The sequence below is a fragment of the Dicentrarchus labrax genome, unplaced genomic scaffold (assembly GCF_905237075.1).
Source record: "Dicentrarchus labrax unplaced genomic scaffold, dlabrax2021, whole genome shotgun sequence".
Taxonomy (NCBI): Eukaryota; Metazoa; Chordata; class Actinopteri; family Moronidae; genus Dicentrarchus; species Dicentrarchus labrax.
In genome coordinates this window covers 12,862,723-12,876,629 of record NW_026136709.1, presented here as the reverse complement: position 1 = coordinate 12,876,629, position 13,907 = coordinate 12,862,723, and the positions used below count along the sequence as shown (strand labels likewise).

Here is a 13,907-nt window from a genome sequence, read left to right as displayed (position 1 = left end):
CCGGGGCATTGCCTCTGACTCCAAAATAAACATTACGTTTTGTTACAAGGATCCGCTCCTGCACTGAAGGGGGAAAAGCAGACAGGGGAAAACAGGGGAGAAAAGTGTGAAGCCCTCTTCCTCTTGACTTTGTGACTCAGTTGCTGAAGCCCCAGGTGTTTTTTGTTCTCTAAACATCCAGTCAACTCTCTAGCTGACTTTCAGTCTATCAAAAGGACAAGAGAATTCTCTTCCAAATGAATGAATAAAACAGTTTGTAACGCTTTCTGTGCCTACTAGTACCAGCTAGATAGACCTATAAATAGCTCAGCAGCCTGCCATGGAAACAAACAACTGCCTAGCGTCGGATCAGTTACAGGAGTAGCAACTTTTTATAGGTCACAAAAACTTCCAGTTGCCTAGGAAACGATGTGGAAGAATAGTGCACTTTTGGACGCAGAACAGGTAATACTGGTCGGGGCAATTAGAGGACCCATTTTGTTGAATGGGAGTTATCAGAGAGCTGGCTTGGGGTAATTGAGGGGTTTGCTCATTCACTGTTCTGCTCACACTGCACCTGGGCCAAGGCACCTTGAACAACTCACAATGGAAAGAAATGCCTGTTTGTTTTCTATAAGCCAGGGGAAATATCTGGTGGAAATCTGTCAAAAGACGGGACCGGTGGTTTAACAAAAAGCCAACTATCTGAATATTGATTTCCATTTTGACTTGGGTAATATTGTTCATTCTGTTGCCAGGCTAAAGTGGAAAGAAATGGATCTGCTCTGACTACAATTGTGTCCGAAATATGTTGGCTTTCTGCATGTTATATAACAGCCATTTATGTTAATCTTTTTCCCTATGTGTGTTTTAGATTATTTGTGTACATCAGAAGCTATAATATTGTATAAGGTGCTCCCAACTGTCTTTTTATTGTTTTTCTCCACACCTCTTTGGAAGCCCTTTGTTTCCAGACTGCATTTGTTGTGGATACCTGACTACAGCTCTACTACATCTGGTTTCAAACTCTTCCTGTACCTGTTACTAAAATCCCAAAGGCCAGCCTACATTCACAGCTGTGACTCTCGGAGCGGTCTGGCCCAGCCATTGCATGATGACTATGCAATTTACAAAATTACAAGCTAGCTGAAACCCTGCCCTAAAGAAGCCCCAGACTCTGCCTGAATTATTAATCAACTATTGATGAAGGCCTGATAAATGCACTTGGCTCACTGTCCCAATGACATTCTTGTCTCCTGCCCTGGGCCACTTCTGCTGCCTGCCTATATGCCTCTGTCAGTTGATACAAAACTTATGAAGATGTGAAAAGTGCTCATTTAAATCACAAAAGGTAATTGTTTTCAACGACGTATCAGCTTACAGATCTCAACTGTACAGCTATCTCTCTTGCCCGGGAACTCAAATAAGCACACTTCTATGCCAGCTAATTACAGTTTCACACTGTGTGACAGTCGACAATCTTCCCCTATTCTGTTGGCCAGCCACCAAAGTCTTCTAATGTGCTCACACAAGGGGAATCAACATGCCAGCCTGATCGAGGTATACAAACATCAGCAGAGAATTACAGGCATAATTTTGATTACTTCTCTGCCTTTAGGTATTAATATAAAATCCATCAAGCTTTAAGAAACTGAAGAGAACATTATTGTATATTTGAGGAATTTGAAGACTGTGACATTTTTCACAACTTGGACAAGACTTCTACAGGAAAACTAAAGCATGAATGAATTTACATGCAAACACACCAATGCATGCATAATGCCGCATATGTATTGTAGTGATGTTAATTTGGCAGAAAATGCCAGTAAAAAACTTCAGCAGCCCTTCTGACTGACCTCTGGACCTGGCCGTCCATATCTCCACCACCATCACCTCGAGCAGCTGCAGAGCACTTAATAAATTGCACCTTTAACAAAAGGAAAAGGTGATGAATTGAAAAATGTTTAGCCCTTCCATGCATTATTAATACGGCCTCTCCCTCAAATCGGCTGCTGATAAATAATTAAAATTAATCTCATTATGGGATTTTTCATTATAAGATAATTTAATTAAATGAGAGCCCAAGGACCTCTGAGGGCCTGGAGCCACTAGGGCCCCATGCCCTACTCCTCTAATGGGTCGAGGACAGGAGAGTGCATTGGTAATGCACAGAAGCCCATACATTATTTAATGGATCCCACTAAGTAAGGACAGATCAATGATAACTTGTCATCTCATCAATGTTTTGAAAGCATTCCAGAGCCCACTGCAGGACAAATCCCAAAACTGGAATAGAAAAATATCTGCACGCACGTATGGAAAACCCACACACACACGCAAGCACACACACATTTACTGTACACTGAGCAATGTCACTGACTGTCATTTGAGGATGCAGCTATGAATATTCTTTGTTTGTGCATATTGAAATGCAACACCAAATAGAGGATGCCTGTGCATTTTACTGATGGGAAAGCAGCGGAGGGTTGGAGGTTGGAGGATGTAGGGAAAAGACTTGACATCTGTTGCCTACATTACAGTTCAGGTCAAACGTGCTTCAGTGCAAATGGTGAAGGGTACAAGGTGTACATCTGATACCAAACAATAAACGATATCAGAGTCAAATGGGAGCCATCAAAGACCTTCTCTGTGAATGAGAGGAGGGGCAGAAGAGGAAGAGGGTATCTGGGTTTGTCTTGTCTCCAGGAGCACTTAAGCACTCTAATTATCACACAGCAGTGCAGATGCACACATCTAGCTCACATTGAGACGTCTTAAGCTGCTTTTCCGCCACACATGGATCGAGTTCTCAGCTATTCACACAAGCACCACAATAAATAACGGGTTAAAGTTTTGAATACAATAATAGGCTTTATACAATGTATCTACTGGGTTTACAAATGTATCAAACTCTCAAAAGCTTCTTATTGTTAAAAACGTAATAGTATGTGGTTGTCTTACCCTTATTTACTGATGCTAGGCCAGTGTGTCTTCTTAACAAAGAAACTAAAATCTCTTTTGGTCAAATAACACAGAGGAATTTTATTTATGCTTGAATTAAAGAGATATTGGTCAGTTTGTGGTCTGTCCATTGTATGAGCTATTAAATCGCACAAAATGAGGCTCATTTTGCTTCCCACACGATTACTTTACGGTTACTTTAAATTGACCTTTTTTTCTGTTCTCTCCACAGTAGATTTTCAAAATATTCCAATTGTTTTGTTGTAGCCCAGTGAGGGTAAAATTCAGTTTTCAAAAGAAGGGCCTAATCATTTTGCTCAAGGGCTAGATTTGATGACTCATATTTTAATTCCTCAAAATCAATGTGCCACATGATTTTTTATGTTATAACTCAGATTTTTTTATTGTTATTGCCAGACTTGTACAAATTAAATGAATGCAATTATTAGGCTTAAAAGGAAGCGTGTGATAATGAAGAACATATGTGACAGAGAATCTCAGATCATGTATATGCAAGTCGGGCCTGCATTTCAAAGAGGAAATCTTTAACATAAACATTAGCATTTTGTGAAAACAACTGAGTAATTAGTTTAGGGCATAATAAGCTGGGGTAGGCACACAATGAAAGAAAGCATTCTGGCTTTAAAATGAATAAAAATTGATTGTGTCCCAATAAAAAACGAATTGGCGGAGTGTTAACTGGATTCCACATAAACGTCTGTAGCAGTCCCTGGCCGCTTTATTGTGTGCTAATGCAATAGAGAACACTTAGCAATAAATGCTCCTCTCTGATGAGCTCACAGAGGCTTTCCAAGATGGCCTGATGAAATTGTAAAAATTAGATTTGAGCTAGCTGCTAATGACTCCTAAAACAAAGGAAAATCTCTAAATAGAATTAGCCTGCCCTCTTCTTCTCTAAATACATCATATGTAAATTACTGTCATTTGGAGAAATATGCTTGCCTGGAAGGTAAAGCCTTCATTAGAGATCTCAGTAGGTTTGGGACTCGCACAAGAACTCCTCTAGGACATTTAAAAAGTTTGAGTAGTGAGAGAAGGTAAAGGTATTGTTCACTCATGGCAGCAGATCAGAGATAAGACTAGGAAATCTATTTTTCATTATTTTAGTCAAACCAGATGGGTTTTCTTCCAAAGCTGAGGGCATAACCACTATGAGAAACAAATACCGTGTGTGTAAATTTTTATTGTTTTTATCCATATCTGTATTGAATCTGAAATCCAATTGTGCTCAATATGCTTCAGCCAAGCCAATGTACAATTTCTCTAAAAATAGCATGCTCGCTTACAATATCTTCAGTGAATGAGTTCATAAATGCAGCACCACAGACACCAATATAGTGTCTCACTGAACGTTATTCAATACAGTAAATTAAATGATTGAAAGTCGGATACATTATGGCAGTCACATGACCAATAAGTGCATAAAATTTCTATTTTAAGTTTTTAACAGGTCAAGTTGAGCAACCTTTCTGTGTTATATTAGCTAAACCATTTGCATTCCATTTGCACATTTCCTAATCATAATTAACTTAATGCCAAATCTAATAATAAATTACTTACTGACAATGGTAGTCCTTAGATGAGTGTTCAAATAAAAAGAGGATAATGGTCTTGTTAAACAATATATATCGATAGATATATTCTTTGTTGTTTTTAGAGCTGATGAAGTCATAGTTTAGCACTGGTCACGCTGACAACTAAATTAGTTGTCCGACAAACACTTTGTTTAGGTACAGTTTATTAAAAAATAAAAATATTGGCATTATACAATTCAATTCGGTATACTAAAACAAATCATTTACTTTATGTGTCAAACTTGCTCCAAGATGAACAATACAACTTTGTCAACTCAAGGTTCAGGAGTGTTTACACAGTTCCTGCCACCAATTATTTGCCCCTCTAGAGAAGCCTCCACTTAACCACTCAATGACCATTCACACTAGAGCCTATATTGTTTGTATAGGTCAAGAAAAACAGACATGTATGACAAGTTTGCAGGAATTACACACCAATTAAACAGGATAAGTTGTGTTTGCAGGAGCTGCACAACTGTTTCCTAATACAAACAGAGGGCCTGCCAGTTGCCTAGCTTCAGAACACACCCCTTGTGTGTTCCTACCAGGTAGGTAATTCACTTATCTGGGCATTGTTCTCTGTTCATCCCTGTTGAATCACATGGCTTTGCCCTGAGATTTGCCTGGCTTTAGGTAAAACCTCCACCAAATATAAGCACAGACCTCACAGGGTTTCTCAAAATAAAACTTTACTGAATGTTTAGTGACCCTAAATGTCAATATAATAGAAATAGCTTAAAGAAATGCACTGTCCACACTATGCATTATTACATGACTGCATGGTAAGCACTACTGGACTGTAAACAATGTTTTATCAAAATGTGAGTAAAAGCAGAACATCTGTAGATTCACGTGCCCATAATGTAGTTGGACACATGTCTGTATGGCTGCAATTGAGACTAAGTTGCGTGGTAGTGAAGTTTGAGTGTTTTCTGAGGGTCTGACAGGAGGATCACATATGGAGCAACAGCCAGACTGCAGCTGTGGGGTATTTCCACTTTCCATAAGCACCTACCTATTAATGGATTTAAAAAAACTCATAATAATCCAAATATATCAAACAGTTACTGCATTTGTATTAACTCTAACATGCAAGAATTTCTTATCAAGCCAAAGACAAGCAGATATTCTTCTAATATATGTCCTGCTTCCATATACAGTATAAGGTGAGCACAAGTCCATCCTTAATTTATAATATATTCCCAAACTAACAACCTCATTTGACACTTTATCAATGAAAACAAAAATAGGAAGAAAATAATTTTTTGGGGTCAAAAATAAAGCTGTTCCCATTTATGATATGTACTGTAGGTGTCATATCTGATTTTTCTAAATAGTTAATCGGGCCTGATGTTCTTGAAGGAGTCAAGCAGCGGATTACAGTAATTGAAAGTTCATACTGTGACAGAAATAACTGTTCTCACACAGGGGCTAGACCCACTGGTGCCTTTTGCTGTCTGTTGGCGAGAACTAAATATATTTTCTGCATTCTGAATGGCATTCCACTCTAACGCATATGTGCCAGTAGTTAACGTGTATGAGAATAAATAGCTTTCTCAGCCAAGCCTTAAGACATGTCAAAGATGGGTGCATACGTTTGTGATTTGTTTGTTTGTAGAAATATATATCAAGTATATAAGCAGGTGTAAAGTAATAATCTTTATTTTGTCTTTGCCTTTTTATCAGTTTACATTAGTAACAAGTCAGATGAACTTGCGCTTATACATATTGACAGAGTAATAACACTTCTGGCAGAGCAACTGGGCCTTATTTCTAAGGATCTTAACAGTGAGCCAGAATTATGTCACTCTGACCACCTGTTCCTCTGAAAAAACGTCACTGGCCTTAAGTAGTTCCGGCACGCATCCAAAATGTGAACTTCTGAACTGGAGTGCTTACTTTCTCATTTGTGTAGAAGCAGGAGGCGGCGGCGTGTAGCAACAGCCACTCTAATTTCGTGGCTGCAGAGGAAGGGTTTACATAAGAGATGTGCTGTTCTGTGCCTGTCACTCAACCTGCCTCTGATTGGCAAACCCAAGATCGAGGCTGATGCTGTTTCATGTCACCTAAAGGCTAATGAGAGATTAAACATCAGTAGCAGAATGCTAAATATTGTTCCAGTAGTCCAGCAAGGAGTTCACACTTGCATCTGTGAAAATAACCCTGTGAACATTTCCTTATTAGGTGAGTGGAAATAGCACTCGTAATTGGAGGCTTATTGAAGCATTTTCTTACTTGTCTTATACAAAGCATCTGTAAAAATAAATAATTAAAAAAACGGAATGACACATAATGATTGTGTAACCAATGCTCACTTACACGATCTATCAAAAATAGAAAATGCAATCATCCAAGAAAAGACAGGCTAAATATATTAATAATTGATAGAAGGTCACAGAAATAATAGCTAATCCTTTCTCTATCAAGGGAAAACACAAAATGTTCTGCTGCTTACACTGTCTGTCTTCAAGACCGAGTTGCACTGCAGGTGTAGCGCATATATACAGTATATTTCTTTTGGACTGGAGCTCTAAAATAGCTGTGCAAGCAATAGTGGACCACACACAGCTGTTAGTGGTGAGGTGCTGCTTACATCATTCGGGTTTATGCCAATTAGCTTTTCTCCATATTTGCAGGGCATTTGTCATGAATGTATGACACCCATAAAAATAGATGGAGCTGCCTCCACAACCGTGTGGCAGTGTGCTCGCTCTGACAATAAAAGAGTAAACATAACCATAAATGTTTAAAACATATCAATAGTAACAGATTGAATCAATCAGTTTAACTTCATGTCTTATTTGTGATGAATATTTACATTTTTCAATATAAAACTACTTAAATTTAGCATCTCTGTGTCTGACCAGACTCAAACAGCTATCAGGTCTCCGGAGGATGAAACTACATTGACTGCATAAGACATGTTCCTGTTAAATGAAACAGGCTTGCTAAGGAAACCAGCCCAGCAGTGGTCCGTCATGGGGAGCAGGGCAACCACCATACTATGGTGGCCTCGTTGAAATCAGCTCACACTAAGACCTATGTGCTGACAGTGGGGATCAAGGCGGTCAGAGTTATTCCAGGGGTCCTGCCACTCAGCCCAGTGTCTGACCTGTACAAGGGGCCGATAAGCTTCAGACACAGAGTGCCAGCCTCCACTCTGTAAACTACAACAAAACCTGAAGTAATGTTTCAATCTGTGGGCGACAGGACAGAGCCTGGCAGGCAGGCAGAAGAGGGCACTGTTCCTCTTCACTGTTACATACAGTACGGTACAAGTATTATCTGATAAACTGTACTACACATAGAAAGAACCAAAAGAAGATCTTTCGGTGTAGAAAAGATTATATAAAAAATATTAAGATATTCCAGCATGTGGACTATTATACTTATACTAAGTGACAAATTCCTCTAAAATGTTAAATACTACATTAGGTGCGTTCAAGGGCTGGTGCTGTATGTCCTGCTATGGTAAAGAGAAGTAGCCACATGCCCCGCTCCATTTGCTCCATGTGTTAAGGTGTCTATCATGTGTGAAACAAGCACATTTTTCTTCAGCCGTGCCTTTTTGACTCTGATGACATAATGCTGGAGTGAGTGGGTGCTAGGGGAACTTTCCCCACTCTTACTTTTATACACCTATTTAAGAACAGCAGCCTTTCACACCAAGTTCAGCAGGAAGAAGTAGTAAAATGAAATGGGCAAGACCTACAGTATTTCATAATTAATAGGTAGCAGAGAGAGGAGAACGGTCCACACTGACGTAAAAAGATCAACAACGTATAAAAGTGATCATTCACTCTCCGGAAAATTACGGATGAAAAACCCAGTGCCATATGTTATTCCTTTCACAAGAACAAAATCATAACAAATTTGAAATATGCGTCAAGCTTTTTATAATCTTTGATTGCTTTGCTTTATTTGGAAGTCCTACAGAGCTGCTGCTCTGCTTGCCTATACGATCTAATTTGTTACTGAGGTGGTCCCAAGCTCATACCAGGTCACCACCTGCAAGCAGTACTGTAAATTACTTGGTGGGCCTAATTGTCCATGTCCACTGTATTACTATAAACCACTAGTGCTGTGCTAACTCTATTGTCAGGTACTTAATCAAGGCCACCAGATTTATTTCCCTGCACTAACTCTGGGGACAACCACAAGCAGAGGCCTGAGTAATTGGATCTTTTTTTGCATCTAAAATTAACCACCTATTCTTAGTGAGAGCTGGGGGTTTGGAAATGATAACAATAATGATATCAACCAATACCATATGAGGCCTTGCCTTTCATACTGGGAGTTGCATAATGCATAATAGACCCAGATGTTGCTCAGACTGACCTTACCTGGGGGGGTATGCTGCTATTATGCCAATCAAACACCATAACACTTGATCAGTCGCAGGCCTAAAGCAGACTGGAGGAATTCAATTATTCAGTCTCTTACCTTACACATACACAGCAGTGGCAACAGGAGCTAAGGTGAGCCCAATCCCTCCTGCATGGACCTGACGCAGGAAATGACAATGGAGAGAAATTAATAACTACAGTTTAACTTAGGACACTTATAAAACACATTTTGAAATCAAAGCTTTCACACGCTTCCAACCGCTATCGCTATTTTCACTGCAGTTTTTTACATTTTCGGTATTTTTCACACTTCAAACTACTTCATAAGGAAGACAGAGAGACTGATTGATGAATTAATTCTGTAAAAAGAGGAATTTCTGGACAGGAACTAAGAAAAGACAAGACAGGTATAAAGAGAATAGTATAATAGGCAGACAGCGTGAATCAAGTCATTTGTCAGCCAACATTTTTTTACTGGTTAAAAACACAAGATATAAACTATTTGAAAAAAAGACACAAGAACAAAATAAAAACATAAAGCACCTTTTTCAACTATAGATGGATTTAGTTGACAACCTTAATACCTTTACAACATAAATGTGCTGTATCAAAAGGACACATTTAACATATACTAACTTAATTTTAATATGTTTTCCATTTAATTTATTTTATTAATTGACTGTATACAGTACTTTGTAATCTAACTCCTTTTCGTCAGTGCAGTAGGCGAGTGAGTGAGAGAAGAGTGAGCACTGAGCATGCAGAGAGAATGTGGTCTGTGTAGGGATGTCAGAAGCATAATGGCCAGCTGAGTCATAGGTTATAAAAAGCTGTCATTAGGGATTTCTGTCCTCAGCAGCTCATCACACAGGACCTGTGAATTATTTATTACGCTGGAAACTCAAGTGCCCCGTTACTCAAGACCGCCTGGTTTCCTGCACTTCCCTTTCCTTGGGCTTGTTTAATAAAAGCACAGCATTTACTTGTTGTAATTAAAATCTTTGAGAGGAGCCGATATATAAATAGGAATTGAGTTTTATTAATCTAACTACTGTGGTGATTTTTAATACAATGGATATAGCAAATTAAATACTAACAGTGGTGTGCCTAATGAAGACATTTATACAATGAAAGTGTGCAATTAAAGTGTTTGTATTATTAGGATGGGCTTTGTATTTACTTTGCCTGCAGTCCAAATGACCACCTAATTAGCAAGCAGAGTGCATTAATTAATTTCTATTATACAGCTGAATTCTTTTTTTTTTTTAGAATAGGCCAAAGAGCCAGCTTAATGGCAACCATTTGGAAACTCTTAAGAATACATTTTACAAATGCATGATATCACACTATTTAGTCCTAATATGTCCACACACAAAAAAGATCTCCTAAATCAGTTTCACTTCATTTTTCCCCCTCAGCTTTTGATAGCAAAGTCAATGCAAATCAGCTCAGGCATTTTTCCTCACTTTGTTTTGTTCTCAGTATATGAAAATGGTTAAAAATCCCATGGGTCAGTGAAAATGATCCCTCCACTCCAGTCGCCTGCTCTAAGTCAGCCAAAACATTCCAGACTTCAAAAGGCAGCTTTGCCTACCAGGGCCATTTCAGTGTCCCAACCTCCATGGCCCAGGAGGACGTGGTTATTTGGATAAATTAATTTCTGGAGTCTGCCTGAGTTGCAAAAACAACCTCCTGCCTGACAGCAAATTAGTCTAACTGAAAAACCTAGAAAATGCATAAGGTTAAAGAAAATACCTTCCCCTTTTTTTTTTTACACAAAATTGATTTTCTGTTTATCGACTGCTCTGCCGTGTTTATAATTTTATGAACTTTTGGAAATTTTAAACAGAGAATAAAGAATATTGTTGAATACATCTGTAAACCTATATGCTGGCAGGTGAAGAGTTTCAATAGGCAACACCAGCACACAGGCTGTAAAACACACAGTACACAGTTGACAGGCTGTATACCATAAAACAGACTGATGTAAAAGTTTAACAACTGTCAGTGGTATTGAAAAAAATTATATAAAATTGAAATCTCTTGAAGACTGAAACATTTATAAAAGAGAAAAAAATAAGAAAATGGGGGGAGGAAAACGGTTACGGAGGGAAAATTATGCAAACAGATGAAGACAATCCAGAATTAATGGTCCGCAACATTTTCAGGCACTCAAAGAGCTGTCCAAGGACACCATAGGGGAGACTGCATGGCCCCAGTAATTGGAGGAGCATGTAACTTCAAAAGTAAGGAGAATAGACTGGAGAACTTTCCTCTGAAGTCAAGTCTTAAAGAAAACGTGAAGCACATGTACAGTACAGTAGGGAATCTGGTACATGTGTGAATGAAAATTGTTCTATTCATTGCTGCAGACATGATACATTGCAGTATTCCTGCTGCGCTACCACACTTTTAAAAACTGAATGAATTCAGACTTTGAATCTTTAGGTCACAGCTGTTCCATCCCAGGTCAGTGACTGAAAATACAAAATGCAGCAAAGAGAAACTGGGTCCAAACAAAACAAGATATTCAACAATGGCAATAAAGACATCCATAAAATATATCATTCAGAGGATGTGAGATCACGCTAAAAAAAAAGAAAGAAAAAGCTTTAAAATGTTATGACCATAAGTCACAATAGATGTGTCATTTATTGTGTTGGATTTTGACTATGTTCCCTATCTTTCATAAAATGGATGATATTTCTGCAAGGCAATCCAAAGGCAGGGAAGTGAAACTGGGGCCTTGTCAGATGATGATTTAATCACAATATGAGAAAAGTATTGCAGTAATAGTAGTATGGCTGAAACAATTGGTCTGTTAATCAATAGTTAACAATTGGCAGCTATTAATAACTGATGAATTGTTTGTTTGTTTGTTGTCATTTTTAAAGCACAAATCAGAATCAGAATCAGAATTATGTTTAATGTTTAAATGCCAGCATTACCATGTTCCAGACTTTCGAGGATTCAGTAGCCTACTTTTCTTTATCTTATGTGATGGAAATTGGTATATCTTGAGTGTTTGAAAGGTTAAAACAAATAATGTGAAGGTGTCAACTTGGGATTTAGTAAACTGAACAACAAACAAACAATTAAGAAGAAAAATAACTGAATAATCAGCAATAACAATTACTGTTAGTTGCAGCCCTTATTAATAGAACTATCTCATATCATGTGGGGAAAAGACAAATTTTGAAGAGAACCCTGATGGAGATGGAGACAGGATGAGACAGACAAATCAGACAATCGTCTGTGCGCCCCGTTCCACCGTCCAGCCACTGTAATTATAGCACCATGTGGTTTGTGCAACCATGGACCAATGCTCTTCCAGGATGACCTCTAGTCAGATGTGAGCCAATACCCATCATAACATTTAACCAGGTGCATAAATATGGCAGCTTCTTGAATTGACAGTCAGACACTGAAGGACTGCTGATATTTGACAACTTTGCCCTGTGAGTCAAATAAAAACATCCAATCAGGGAACCACCATCTTTACACAGTTGGTCCACTCATGCTTATTCAGTACTACTACACTGGTAGAAGGCCTGCTCCTGCAAGCTAGACTGTAATCATGATGGCATAACTTTGACATAACCTACACTTCTGTCTTGATGATGTGCTTTAGCCATATATCATGAAAATGAGTCCAAGTCAGAAGAAAATGAAGACAAACTGTATCATATTGGAATGGGAAAAGCAGAGGGGAACACAATCTTTCCAAGGTCCTTTGGTCTGAGGGAAGAACACCATGCATGCTTGAGTCAATCCAACATACACTAACTGAGGAGAAAATGTCCATTTTTAACCTGTTATCCATCACTGTCAAGTGTGGTGCAGAGTAAAAAAGGAAATAATTAGACAGAAAAATGACTGCAGCCTGGGGAAGAATGAATGAGAGTAAAACCTAGGTGCAACTGCTGTTAACTTAAGGCAAATGATATTTTGATAAATGTATGTAACTTGCGCTACCTGCATCGCCCTATTTCTGGGAGTGAAAGCACGTTATTCTTACAATATATGCTCTTGGGGAAATGCGAGACAACATTTGTAATAAAATACTGTACAATGCAAGAGCACTTGTGGGTGTACTACTCATTATTCTGAAACGGTGTTGATTACTTTTTTGAGACTAATGTAAATTATTATAAGGTGATGCACAGAATGTACCATAGTGAATTACCAATGCTTTACAGGAAAGGTAAACAGTTCAAATAAAATAAATTAAAAGGAGGGTTTGCGCACTAAACTACAATTAAAACGACATTAAATAAACTGAGTTACACTTGAGTTGTTTGTCCTACGAAAGCCTTAATTCCCCGACTTTAACCTCTCACTGCGGATTGATCCCGACTGACACAGCTTATACTGGAGCTACAGTATGATTCATAGTGCTGTAGCTGTTTGCTGTCCCCGCCCATATTGGAAACGGCTCGACACCACGCAATTCACCGCACAAGACAAACAAATAGGTTCTTAACAGTTCTTAATTGTGAAGAAACAGTTGACAAGAAAAGTAACAGGAAAGTAGACACCCAAAAAACAGCGTCGTCTCAGTGCTGCCTACCTTACTGTATCACCGCTGTCACCACATGCAACAAGTCTCTGTTCATAACCATGAGTTTTTCTGACCCGTCAAGCGACTCCTTCTTTCCCCCGCTGACTGAAAAATGTGTAGGTGACACACATACACACGCACACCAACCTGCGGGGGGAAAACCCGCATGAGACGTTTATCAATGTCCGACACAAAAGCTACCAAGTTTTTTTTACGGCAGCGGAGTCGGAAGGTTACAGTGAATTGACAACGATAGATCCGCGTGCGTCTGAGCGCGCGCTGCCCACTGGTATCAAATGTAGCAGGCACGAGGAAAACTTTACCCACACTGTATTACAGCTACCTTTTCTTCTTTCTTTGACACGTTGTTTTTACCTGTTAGTGATATATCACTTGATAGTATGTTTAAGCTCGACTCATATGGTTAAGGTTTGTTCTAGACCATTTAGAGATATAATACAGCTT

The 13,907-nt window shown here is 38.7% G+C and overlaps 1 protein-coding gene across 1 annotated transcript in view; it reads right to left on the bottom strand.

Annotated features, from left to right (window-relative positions):
* Positions 1–13,650, bottom strand: part of eya1 (EYA transcriptional coactivator and phosphatase 1) — a 62,543-nt gene extending 48,893 nt beyond the window's left edge. The window contains exons 1-2 of the mRNA XM_051410319.1: positions 13,452–13,650; positions 8,979–9,039 (exon numbers count right to left, since the gene is read on the bottom strand). The gene's annotated coding sequence lies outside the window, so the exon portion shown is untranslated. The remainder of the gene's footprint in view (positions 1–8,978; positions 9,040–13,451) is intronic.
* Between the last annotated feature and the right edge of the window lie 257 nt (positions 13,651–13,907).